This window comes from Erithacus rubecula (genome assembly GCF_903797595.1).
Source record: "Erithacus rubecula genome assembly, contig: SUPER_Z_unloc_4, whole genome shotgun sequence".
Lineage (NCBI taxonomy): Eukaryota > Metazoa > Chordata > Aves > Passeriformes > Muscicapidae > Erithacus > Erithacus rubecula.
The window spans coordinates 1,028,280-1,041,857 of NW_027635670.1; positions in this window are offsets into that span (position 1 = coordinate 1,028,280).

The window sequence follows — 13,578 nt, forward strand, 5'->3', positions numbered from 1 at the left end:
ACAAAGAACAGCTCATCTTCACTATAACTGTTCTGGTAATAGTTGTGTTTGTAATTAACACAGTAAAGTAAAGTTAACACTTTACTGAAACAGAAATCTAAGAATTAGGTCATAGTCTCTGAAAAATGCTGTTTGTAAAATTCTGTTTATCTATGGGGTGTGATAACACCAGAAACTTCATATTAAACATTCCTCAGATTTCAAAGCCATATATTTTACCTGGCTGGATAGCCTGATGAATAAAATTCTGGAGTTTGATGCTAGGACATGCCATGTAAGAACAGCAGGGCTGTGTTTCAAAACCTGCCTCCAGCAACTACAGCTGTGTGTGCTTTCAATAACCATGCAGTAAGGGAAGTGTTCCTAAGAAAATCTCCATCCAGAGTTGCTAAGAAGATTGTGGTCATGCCTTTAATATGACAAATGGTCACTGGATAGCAGTAAAAGAAGGTGCAGGGGAAACAGAGGAAATGTAAAACTCCCTAGGAAAAACCCAAACAAAACACAAACCAAAATAGCAAATTAAGAAGTACCACTACTAAAAATATGAAAGGAATTAAAATTGCAGAAGATGATTATATCTAAAATACTGCAGTTATAGAGAAAGTGCTCATTTCAACCCTGATTCCTCCATTAATCTCTTGGCATAGGTAAAATACCAGGTATTTAAGGGCAGACCCTTCTGCCAAATTCTCCAAGGTTAAAAAAATCACTTGTTTCCTGGCAGCACAAGAACGAAATGGTTTTTTTCAAGCTCTAAATTTGTTTTCCTAGAAATAAGTTATTAATATCAGATATTCCAGCTGTTACTGATACTACACTGACTGCTTAAATGACCTTCACTGTGGCTAACCCTCATCAAAAGCATCTTTATTTAATCAGTTTTAGGATTCCCAACAAGTAGTATTTACATGGCAAATATTTTGTAGCATCTCATTAAACAGAACTCTCTGTAAAAGTAATTTTAAATTCAGAAACTTTTGTCTGAAGATTCAACAAATGTGATAAATACATATGAAAATGTTATGTTCCAAGATCATGTCGTGATTGAAAAAAGAAGAAAGATCTCTGTCCAGTGACAGAACTAACATTTTAGGCTCACTAATGTTTCGACCAGCAGAGCATATCTTTGGTAGTTGTCTGGAAAAATAAAACTTCCTGTAAATTAAATTAAAAGGATGAACTGAAATTTGTGTGCTTTCACATTTTCACAAAGGTCCCTTTCATCTTCTATTTTAAATGTAGAGGTAGTGCTCTGTATAAATTGCCTATATGTACACAGCCAGTGTACTTTGATTTGATTCACTGTGTTTCCACAGCAGTACTTCCAAATGAGGGAAATCCAACTAGCAGCAAATGAGGCAAACGAGCCACACACAAGATTCTTCCTACCACACTGTTCAGGGTGATGAAGCACAGGACATGCAAAGAGTGTAGAGAGCTAGATTTGTTTGGCCTCCAAAAACAAGAAAAGGCAGGACAGAGAACTGATGGCTGTCCACAGATGCCTAATGAAGAAGATTGAAGGACACAAAGCTGAGAACTATATTAGTAAATGTTGGATAAATCCTAGGAAAAACTTTTTCATCATGAGTAGGTTGAAGTATTGGAAGACATTGCTCAGAGAGGTTGTGAAATCACCTTCCTCACAGACCTTCAAAATTTAGCTGGGCAAAGGCATGAGCAAGGTGTATTAACTGCATTGAGCAGGGCTTGGACTGAACACTCCTCTCGATCTCCCTTGGAAACAAAAATATTCTTTGGTTCCAAATGTTTACATTCACTATTCTCAGGCCTGAATAAAAGCTCCATTCCTAGTTCTCCCTAGGGAATCCCACTACTGACTGCCAGCATAACACAGGATTTAATTTAGTCTTACATATGTCTTTTCTCTTTAAGAATGACATGTCCCAAGTTGTTACTACGTCTTCCCCAAATTATTGTAAATCTACAATATTTTATAATTAAATTTGCAAAAAAAAAAAAAATAATTAAAAGAGGAAAAATCTGTGCTTATTCTTAGTGGAATTTTCAAACTGTAAAGCAGAGAAATATTAAGAACTCATGCTGTGATTGTACAATATTCAGTGAAACGGAAGAATTGAGGAAAAAACTCTCTCTTGTCTTCATAATGTGAGAGTATAAAAAGGATATCTCCTCAAAGACAATGCACCTAAGTCAAACTAAGAGACAGAATCCTTGCCCAGATGTTTGAAGTAGCTCTTTTCAAGCCTTCTAAGTGAATCTTGGGGGAAACCAAAAAAACAAAAACCCAAGACAAAACAAAAAACAAAAACAACAACAAAAAACCCCGACAAAAAACAAAAACAACAAAAAAAAAATCAAAAATAAACAAAAAAAGAAATTGTTCTATTACCGTTTTTGTAGAATGAACAATGTTATCAGGTCACTTATCAACTCTAACAGCAGGAACGAGCAATAAATGTTATATTAAATTTTGTCACAGAGTGGAGAAGTGGATGGGAATTATGCTTTATGGTCTTGGCTTGAATTATTTACTGAACTCTCATATTCTATATTGCTATCCTCTGATTTCTTCAGCAGATGGAAATTAAAACCCACCAAAATACATTCTCATGTGCAAGCATGAATGCATGCAGCATTGTGATACATAAAGCTTTTCATAAGTTTTGTATGTTTGCAAATCTAGACCAACAGTCTTTGGTTTTCTGTGTTTTATTGATGAAATGTGTTTTCTTCTCCTCAGAATAAATTAATAATAATTATTATTAATAAAATTAATTAATTAATTAATAAGAGACACCTCAGTAACAATAAAATAATGCCCTCATGTACACAGGCAAAAGTGTCTTCCTGATGAAAAAAAAATCACTGTTTTTCTATAGGTGTCAATGAAGTTCAAAAGACATTGCAAGAATATGTCAGAGTGAAAAAAAAATTTTACTCTCTACTTTGGTTAGCATTCAAGATGTTGTAAAGTTTTTCCCAGAATTTTAAAGTTGGAATTCGTAATCTAATTTGTGTTGAAACATGAGCAAGTTCCTGATGTACATTTCATGGGCCAGAGGAAAATAACATCTCTTTTAAGAGAAGGTCCTCCAATAGCCCTGCTTAAACCATTGTAAGCCACAAGGAGATTTACATAGATGTTTCTTAAAAGTTTATATACTTGAGTAAGGTGACCTGAACAAAAGCATTTAAGAAATTTTTCCCTGTCTGCTATACAGAAAGCAAAAATGATTTGCTAATGTTGCCTGATGAAAAACTCTTATACAAAGACTGACAGTCACTTTTTCCCCCTTTCCCTTTGCCTTTGCCTTCCCCTTCTTCACTGCCTTTTTCTTTTCCATTGAAGGGTAGAACAGCATTGCAATTTGGGTTTTCTTAGTAACACTGAATTCAACAGTGAGAGCAGCAGGAGGAAGCACAGTGAAATCAAATTCTATTTCAGTTTTTCTTCATGTTTTAGAAATCTGTGTGGGGTTTTACAAGTTGGCTGTGGCCAATTTTCTCTTTCTCTGATTTTCTCTTAGGCTCCTTGGTTTTCTTCCTGCCTAGTCACTGAGCTTTGGTGTAGATCTAAAATCAAAAGTTCTTTTCCCTTCTGTTCTTGCCCTTGACTACTTTCAAATCAGATCAAAATACATACTGTCACACAGTAAAAAAAATAGGGAAAGGTAGAAGAGGACACAGAGACAGAGGGAAAAAAATAAAATAACTTCCTCTTTCTTTCAGATAGTTTCAGAAAGAAAAAATCTCTGGAAAATATTATTTGGGATTCTTCCCTTTATGATTCTCTTAGAGTAAGTGCTTTTTTAGTAGTGAGAAAGCATAACACAGTGTTTCTCTAGGATCTGTGGTCTGTGTTAACTGCATGTTTTTGCCTATGTTTTTCCAATTTTTTGTATTCACGAACAGAAAATAATTTTGCTTGGAGGTTCACCTGTCAGCTTTGATTACATGCTGCAGTTGTACAACATAAGTCACAGCATGCAGAGTACAGGTTTGTAGTTATCCATCTTCACTGAGAGGTGGGAGAGAAAGAAGATGAGGATGAGAAAAAGAGAAAAAGGAGTTCATTTGCATTTTAGGATTTATTTTTCAGGTGGGTGAGTTTTTTGGGAGGGAAGGTGTTGATTGCTTCTTACTATTTAAACAGAAACTAGCTGGATTCTTAAAATTACATTTTAACTACATATGCAAAAATATAAACACATGACCAAGAACACTGCTAGGATGATCTCTGGCTCTTAATCACAGTGTAAATATATAAAGATGAGCAAATGTAGAAAAACTGAGACAGACCTCACAGGATCTCTACAAAGGAGTCTGGCTTGTGAAAAACTTGTGGTGGGGAAAAGGCTGTAAATAAGGCTGATGCAATTTATTGCTTCAAACTGTAAAATTAAGAAGACCAAGCCATAGTTTGCAATTAAAATATCTAGCTGTCACAACAGTCAGATCCCTCCATCATAAATACCTCTTTCCTGCGTTCACAGCTGCCCTTTAATACAATGGACTCGAACTTTAAATGTCAAGAAAAATATTCTCCTGCTGAGATACTTACTTTTACCATTCTTTGTTATGCCACTAGTTTTGTTAATTGACTTTACTGTAAGTGCAAGTCTGGAATTGTCATTACTGTTATTACAATTACTATTATATTTTAGTAAGAATTCTGCATATGTACTCTTTTTTTTTTTTTTTTTGTGGAAAACAATCCAATAGGGAAACACTAATGACTATACTTCAGGATGAAATGAAAATTACCTTTACTATTATTGCATGATAAAGCTTCTGTCTCCTCTTTAATACCAACCATAGTTGGAAATCTCTCTGTTAGCATACATACTAAGGGTTCACAAAAAACCTTTATTTTTAAACCTCGTTTTCACATAAGATGCTAAAATGTTTCTTTAGAAAAACAAGTTTTTTTAAATTATGAGATTTGCATTTTTTGTAATTTCTACTCTCTGTCACTTTCCTTCCCAATAAGAATTCAGTAGAAAAGCACAATGCTTTATTATGTTCCTTTAATCAATTATAACTTCAGAAAATAAATCCTAAGTTAAACATCATAAAAAATAAAACTGAAAGTGTTGGATTTTGGTTATGTTTCTGCTTCCCCCACAAATCTACATTTTCTGTGAAGAAAAACAGAGTGATGGACACAAGAGGAGAGCGGGAATAAAAGAAGTGGGGAATTATGAAAAGGATTTTAAAATACAAAAAACCAGCTCAATTTGAATAGACCCCTAATAAAGCTAGACTCAGTCTTGAAGAGTTATACTGAAAACATGTTTTCTAATTTTGCAGACAGCTTTTTTTCTAATAGCTGCAAATTTCTGATTGATTATAGAAATGTTATGACCATCCCAACCCTCCACAGTTGCAGACTGTTTAAATGAAAGCAGAAGCAACTAGAACAGAAACAAGCACCAAATTTATTTATGAGTTCTAGCAAGACCTGGTAAAAAACATGATTAATGTTGTACATATTTGATGCCAAAGTGTTTTCATTGGTTTGCTTTTTTTTCCCTAACATATCTAGCAGATTAACCCTTTATAGCTGAACTGTCTTCAGTTTCACTTTATTTCTCTTCATCATGGTGTATATTTTAATTTTTAAAAGACCAACTGTTTTAAATAAAGTGATAGTCAAAAGTCAAACATACATTTGGATGCCACAGCTGTAGGTATTCAATAGGTAGAAAGATGCATTCAGGAGCAGACCAACAACTTATATTCTTTAAAAACTAGATTATTTTTAAACTTTATCGATTAAAAAAAAAAAAAAGTGAAAAATCTGCTGTAGTAAATAGTGTCTCAATGACATTGTAAACTCTCAGGCTGGTTGCACCATCATGCTCAGGAGTACAAACTTAAAAATGCTGGCACCATTAGTATCAAATATTGTGTGCTAGGGACAATTGAAGGTAAAGAATAGTTTTATATGTTGTTCTAGCAGGGAAAGAAAAAGAAGAAAACAGTGATAAAAACAGGATATGAGGAAGGTGAAGAACAATCTTTTTTTAGATTGCTCTTTAGTATTTTGTCTCAGCTACAAAATAATGTAAAATTTCAGCAAAAAAACCCCAGTATCCTGGAAGCGATCATAAAAATAGCAACAATTTCTAAATGCTCCTTCTGTAATGATGTGTCATCTGGAGGTCAAAAGTGTCATTCTAGCATAGGCTTTGTTAAATGTTATTTACATAACAGCAGGAGACTCTTCTCCTAGGTTATGACAGGCTCCTACACGAGCAAACCAGCTACCCACACAATGGTCCTCAGAATGAAAGGGTGCAAATCAAATAATCACTATAATAGCGTAGCAAAAGACAGATAAATGCAGAAATTAGGGGGAAAATATGGTAAGAGAGGGCTTCCATCTAGTATTTAGGAAGGCTGTGGATTGTATTAGCTGCAACTCTTAATGATTATTTTTGTAAACCTAAGAGTCATACAGACTGTATCATAGATTTTGACAATTCCCATAATATGAAATGGCTCAAACTACCATTACAATCAACAGCTATTACAATCAACCGCAGGACATGGTAGGAAGATGCTGAAATGTCTTTTCTGACAAGTTGTCATTCACTGAGGCTGACCTCAGACCATTTTATTCCCTTGCTGATTAGACCATCTCTTACTGCAGCCAGGACTACAATTTAATACACAAGAATAACATAGTAATTCTTTGTTGCTGGGATTTTTTTATTGTCTTGTCATTTTATACTGAATTCTAACATTTTACCTATGTCAAGAATGAAGATAAAAGATGTTCAGCCTGTTACAATAGATTTTTGGGTGCTGACTAACTACCACTGCCTTTGCTTATTTTATGTCACTGTAATTACAAGCTGGAAAAAGAAAGAACAGCCTTGGCTCTAAAGAGATGGGAACAGGGGCTTTTTTTCATAGGCACCTGAAAGAAACTGCAGTTTCCCCCCAGCCCCCACTGCCTCTCATTGTCACATTGGAACCTGATGCTCCCCTGGTTTGCAAATATTTCCGTAGCTGTGACTGAAAAAAACGTAGTTATGACAAGCTTACCTGTTACTGCCTGTTTTATTTTGCTACAGCTTCTGCCCATCCTGGTATTTTGTTTGCTTGCAAGAATTCTTCTCACCTTTATCCCTGTGAAAGCAGCAGTCCAGACACAACTCAGACAGCACAGAACAGTGTTCCCCTAAGCATCCTTCAGAACAGTAATAACCAGATGAACTAAAACCCACCACAGACTAGAATGTGGAGTCTAGTGCTTTTTTAGGAGCAGCAAAGTTACACGAATGCAATTCTGTTGATGTCAGTGACCTCAGAAAAGTGGCAACCGAACTGTGAATTTCAGCTTTAGAAACAGAGTTGGCTGCTGCACCTCCAGAGACATTGCACTGAAGAGTGGAGACTTTTATGATGGCATTGGATTAGAAAAAGCAGTTTGCCTCTCAGAGAAAATAATAATTTGAGATGATAAGAAAAGTTTGATATCAGAATTAACTTTTAAAATTTTCTTTCCAATCCAATGCAAAATTATAAAAAAAAAAAAAAAAAAAAAAAAAAAAAAAAAAGACAGATTGCCTCAAAAAATACTTGAACATCTTTATAGGGAGTAGAGAGACGGAAGAGTATTCCATCTTCAGAACACAGCCAGACAAAGCAACATGCATTTCTTACAATGCCAGTAGGAATGTTAGATATCTATTTTCTATGGGTTTTGTGGCATCCATTTGTCTCAAGCTTTCCTTCAAGGATGCAGGAAAATTGAAAAATTGCGGAGATCCCTTTCAGCAATTCTTATCTTCGTTAGGTCATTTTTTAATTATTGTTCTTCTGAAAAGAAAAATAAAATTTCACGAGATACATTTCATAAGCAATCATACTCGCTATCATATTTTTGTTAATTTGCTGTTTCTGGCTCTAAAAGACCATAGAACTAAGATTCTTGGGAAGAGGGGCAAAATTAAATGAAGATTAATTTGAACCATGGTCCCTATTCATTGACACTTGCTTGAATGAGTTATAGAAGTAGTCATATTTATTCAGTGCTAAAATATACAGCTCCATTAAAAAATTATGCAGCTGTTGTGTCTAGAATGTACGTGTGCAACACAAGTTAGCCTTTTAACTCTTCTGCACTTTCTGAAGGATGACACCCTGGAAGGAGTGGGAATTCCTGAGTAAAGGCTGGGGATTCAATGAGTGGAAAGAGAATGTAAGGAAAATTTCCCATGAGTCCAAAACAAGCTAGAAAACACAGCCCCTGCTTTGGAAATGGCTTCAAATTGCTTCAGGATGTGCTCTAAAACTGTCAGTGGAATTAGAAGCCAATTTGGAAAGGTATGTGAAATCAGAAAGCTAAAGACATATCAACAGCCACTCCTGGCTCTTGTCAGCTCCTGCCCACCTGTGTCATTGGCCTCAGCATCAGCCCTTAGCAGTGTTACAGTGTGTGTGGTGTCACTTTCCTGTATTTTCTGGATTTGAGCATGTTCTCGTGCTTTCATTAATATTTCCAGAAAAATGAAAGCAACTATGCTTTCTACATCCCACAGCAAACAATGTGCTGAATGGCTTCATTTTTAAAGTTGTGAGATGTTTTAAAGTACAGGCTTTGGAGACTAATGGGAGCCGAAGAGCTGGCAAGGCGTCTGCAGGGGAACTCTAAGGACATTCCTGTGTTAAATGATGATTGACAGTCATTTTGGGGATGCAATCTGTTATGGAACATCAATGGATAACTACTGTGTGTGAGTACATGCTTAGACATATTATTAAGATAACTTGATACTGTGTAGCTCTGCTGATCTTTTAATTGTTTCTTGGATCTGCTTATTTTGATGTATGAATACTACAAACCATACTGTGGAAATATATTCTTGTGAAGTACTTAACAGAATATGGTAACTTTAGTTCTGTTGAAGAATGCTAATACTTGAAAAAAGTCACATACAAAGAAAAAACACAATTTTAATTTTGGTTAAAACATCATTAAGTCCATGTGTTCCAGAAGATAAGTCCATGCTAAACACCAACAGCCTTATGCTAGCAGTTTTGTTTGTTTTTTGTTTTTTGGGTTTTTTAGCTTTATGAGGCATTGTCTTGTGATCCATAATATTACTGTATTCCATATCTATCTGTGCCCAAAAATTGTTACTGTGTCTGTAAGTCTGTACAGCCAAATACCTTGTGTGTGTGCCTCGGGATGCTATCACGGGTATTTTTAAAATTGTGTCTCATGGGGAGCTGCTTTGCCACGTGCCGTTTGCTTCGCGTGCTGTTTGGTCTTTGCTCAGGCAAAGGTGCTTTTCTTCCCTTTTCAGGTTTTGGGCTTTTTCCCTCATCTGGGAGAGGCTGCAGCGGGGGTTTTGGGCTGCCTTGGGGAGGGTTCCACAGGTGCCCATCCACAGTTGAGGCACTGACCAACAGCAGCGTGGTGGCCCCAGCAGTGACCAGCCAGGGCCACCAACACCGAGTGGAAAACACCGAGCGAGTGTCTGGGCAGGGCCACCAGCAACAAATGAGTGCAAACACTGAGAGAATGTCTGGGCCAGGCCACCAGCAGCGTGTGAGTGTTGGGCCAGGCCAGCAGCACTGAGTGAGTGGCAAAGCCCAGCGAGTGCCAGCCCTGGCCAGGGCTCCTCCAGCTGCAGGCTGGCCCCGCTGCGCCTCTGTGGGAAGGGCCCAGCCCCGGCTGAGCCACCCAGTGCTCTCCATCTGCTGCCAGACCTGCTCCAGGAGCTCCTTTCCTGCTTTCCCGGGAGGGATCTGCTGCCATCTCGTCCCTCTGTCCTAAAGCCCAAGGCCATCCCAGGGCACAGTCTCAGGAGGGACGTTTCCAGCATTTCGGGTATCTGTGTGGCAGATCGTGAGTTTGTGTAATTTCCTTTCCTTCCCTTGCCTGTTGGCATTCTGTTACTAAGCTGTTGTTTTTTCACTTGTATCTACTCATATCTCATTCATCATTGGTGGGAAGAGATGGACTGGAATCAAGAAGGAGGTTACCCATTTCAAACTGCCCACCTCTTTAAATTATCTCAATCCAAGACAGGCATTAAAAATTTTCCAGGGTCAAAAAGGTTTTTCACCTACTTGAAAATTATTAGGCCTAACCAAGGTGGTAACAGGCTATTTGAGACTGTAACAGTAGCCTAAGTTTGTCATTTAGGATTGCTTTTTGAACCTGGACTGTTCCCATGTTTCTGTTTGGTGCTCCGGATTGAAAGCATTTATACTGACCTGTCTCACAAGCTTTTTGTCCAAGGTCAGGCTCATCACAGAGGGTCAGGCACATGTAACTTTTAGACCAAATCACTTTAGTACTCCCTATAACATCCTCTAAAGGCTATTGAAACTCTAAAGCTGGATGCAGCTGCCCTTCTGTTAAGCTGTGACAGCTGTAAATAGATCACACTAGCTGCATTCTGCTTTTCTCCACCAGCAGTGCAGTCCTAAGCATTGACTGTGAGTGCCATATATATGCAACTGGGTTTCCTATTGTAGGTTGCAGGTGCCATGAAGAAAAGAGTCACTTGTTCCACCAGTCCAAGGACCAGAAAATTAACAAGGGACAGAGCAGACCTTCAGCCATATTTAAACTTTGTTTCTTGGTACGTGAAATGAGTGCATCATCTGTTTTGAACTGGATCAACCAATTAATTGTAATCATAGCAGCCTAAAAAATTAGTCAGTAGTCAGCGTGAAAGTAGACAGTTTAAGCAAATCAAGAATGTTTGTAATGTATAGTATTTACAATTCTTTTGCAAGTAAACACCTTTGTGTGCCAGTAAACAACTGCATTTCAGAATCAGAATTTTTAATTTCCTAATGAATTCCTCTTAATTCAATGGGAAAAAAACACGCAAAAAACCCCAAACCAACAAACAAACCCACTAAACCCCAAAAAGCCAAACAACCCCCCTCCCTGCCCCAACATTTGGACAGGGTTGATTAAAATAAAGGTTACTATAAAGTTGCTGTAAAAGAGATGACAATGGTTTCAACATTTCAAAATTTGCAGTTTTTACTTTTTTTCCTGTAAAATATGTTTTTATAAATATAATTTTATAATTATATATAATTTGTAATTTTATAATTATTTATAATTATAAATAATTTTTTAATCAAATGTGCTGGAACTTTTAAACTGCAGTGGTTTGTTTTGTTTTCATTTCCAGGTATCTAAAGAAAATTTGAAAATTGGGCACTCTAGACTTTAAATCATCTTGCAGACTACAGAAAAATAGTACAAACACAGAGAGCTTGTTTTCATGACCATTTGTACCATAAATATACAAATTAAATTTTTTTTATTGCACCTCTGTGAGTTCATGACTCAAGGAAAGCAGATCCCTGTTATTAAGCACAGATTATGTACAACAGAGGAAAGTGAATTTTAAAAAATTCTTTTTATGTCCTGATTTACGTATTTTGCTTGATAGGCATTTCTGTGGTAGTTTCTGTATAATTTCTTTGGCCTGTGTACATGTTTTGTAACACAGCTCTTAGCTTTAAGACCTAGACCCCTCTATTGGTAACCACTATGCTAAATATGAGAGGAGGGAAGAGGAGAGGGGAAACAACTTCTTTTGTGAGATTGGTGCAGAGAGAGCTAAACAGTTTTGAGGTCAGCAGCAGCAGGGACTAGGTTACTAGAAAGGATAAAACTGCTGCTGTTTTTCTCCTGGCTTGGAGACTGCAGTGAATTTGCCTTGTCTGAGTAGGGGATGTTGATTAAGAAACCAGTGTACTTCATTATTAACTTAATTCTTCAGGGATTAATTTTACTTTGAGTTCTAGAATATATCATGGCAAAATTCCTCTAGCTTTGCTTCTGGATTTCCTTAAATACCTATAATCCTCTCACTGTGGTTTCTTGCATTGATGATCTACTTGCTTTGCTGCCTGGACCAGGCATTTGCCATGTGATGTCTGGACGAGTTATCAGGGGTTCTGCACAAATCAGCTGTGGACCATGGAGTCAAAGGAGCACACACAGATAGACACAAGTGTATTTATACCACAGCAGTCACCCTTGGATCTGTACAAAGTCACAGAACATGACTGAGAAACATGAACACACCACTGAGAGGGGGCTCAAAGGACAGGTGCACATGGGATATTGTTGTACCTGCACTTTCATTCAGGTAGGAGTGTAGATGCCATTCTACCACTCATTGTATGTATAACAAAACTCATCTTAATAACAAATAAAACACTTTCACTAACAGTAAACTAAACCCAAAAACTCATGCTTCTTTCCCAGTTCTTCAGCATTTATAAATGTACAGACATGGAGTGCCTGTCAACAGTCAGCCAGTAACATTCTTCTAAAACTGACTCTTTGTTACACTAAGTACTTGTTTGCATTTATCAGCTTTATCATTATACAATAGCAATCTCAGACCCCTAGCTTTAGTACTTCTTCATTGGTAGGGCATGAATGAAGCACAGCAACCAGCATGAGTCTCTCCACTGCCCTACCCACCTTTTCTGTCTCTTCCTCCCTAAATGTACCTTTTACCATTGCATTCTGGAAAAGCATCTAAATGCAAATACAAGTGCCTGCAAACATACTTGTCTTAATCATTGAAGAAGAAAATGATACAAAAGGTTTTGAATATGCTTACATGCATAGCTTATTTGTATTGATAGGGAAATTTGTTGGGATTTATTTATTTTATATTTTATTTAGTTTTTTAAAAATTTCATAATTTTCCTAATTAAACTGGGAAATTTAGCAAAATTTTACAGAATGGTACTGTCAATACATTTTGAAATATTACGATGGCACAGGTAGCTGAAAATCAAAACACCTTTAAAAAGCAATATAAATCAAAGGGTAACTTTTTAGATGCATTTCCCATGGAAGTGGTAAAACAGGATACAAAATATTTATAGATGTAACTGAAAATAAAACCTCATCATCTATTTTAATTCAGTTCTACAGGCATTCCCTGGTATATTGGCAACTGGCCACTGAATTCAATAATCTAGACAGATTAGTGCAGGACTCCTATTTTCAGGGATCCATCTGGTATTGTGGTAATTGCAGCTCAGCAGATTACTGCTGTGTCCCAGCTTTGTAAAATGCATCAATGCTGCCAGAGAAACCTGCCCTGTACCACTCCAGTCACAATGTCAGGCCAATTGATGGAAGCATATGTGGTTAACCTATTTTCAATTATCATTATTTATCATTAATTCATGAACAGTCATATTATGTTTAAATTTTACACTACCTCCTTAGAGGTAGTATCATGTCTAATGAAGAGAGACTGACAAATTCAGAGACTGGGAAAAGGCCTACGTAGAATTTTAAGGAAAGCCACAATACGAAGATTTTCTTAAAAAAAAAATAAAAATCCAAAGCATCACTTGCATGAACCAACAAACAACGCAGCTGGGGAAGGGGAGGAGGAGGGGGCAGGCAGGTGTGGGTGTGTGTTTGGGTGTGTGAGCTCTTCCTGCTGCAAGCACCAACAGCTACATCTAGTGGATTTAGGCAGCATGGACAATTTACCTACAGCCATGTCTTAGGGAAGTATTTTGTATTCTGCATCCCAGAGAAACGTTAAATTCTCCTCCAGTGTA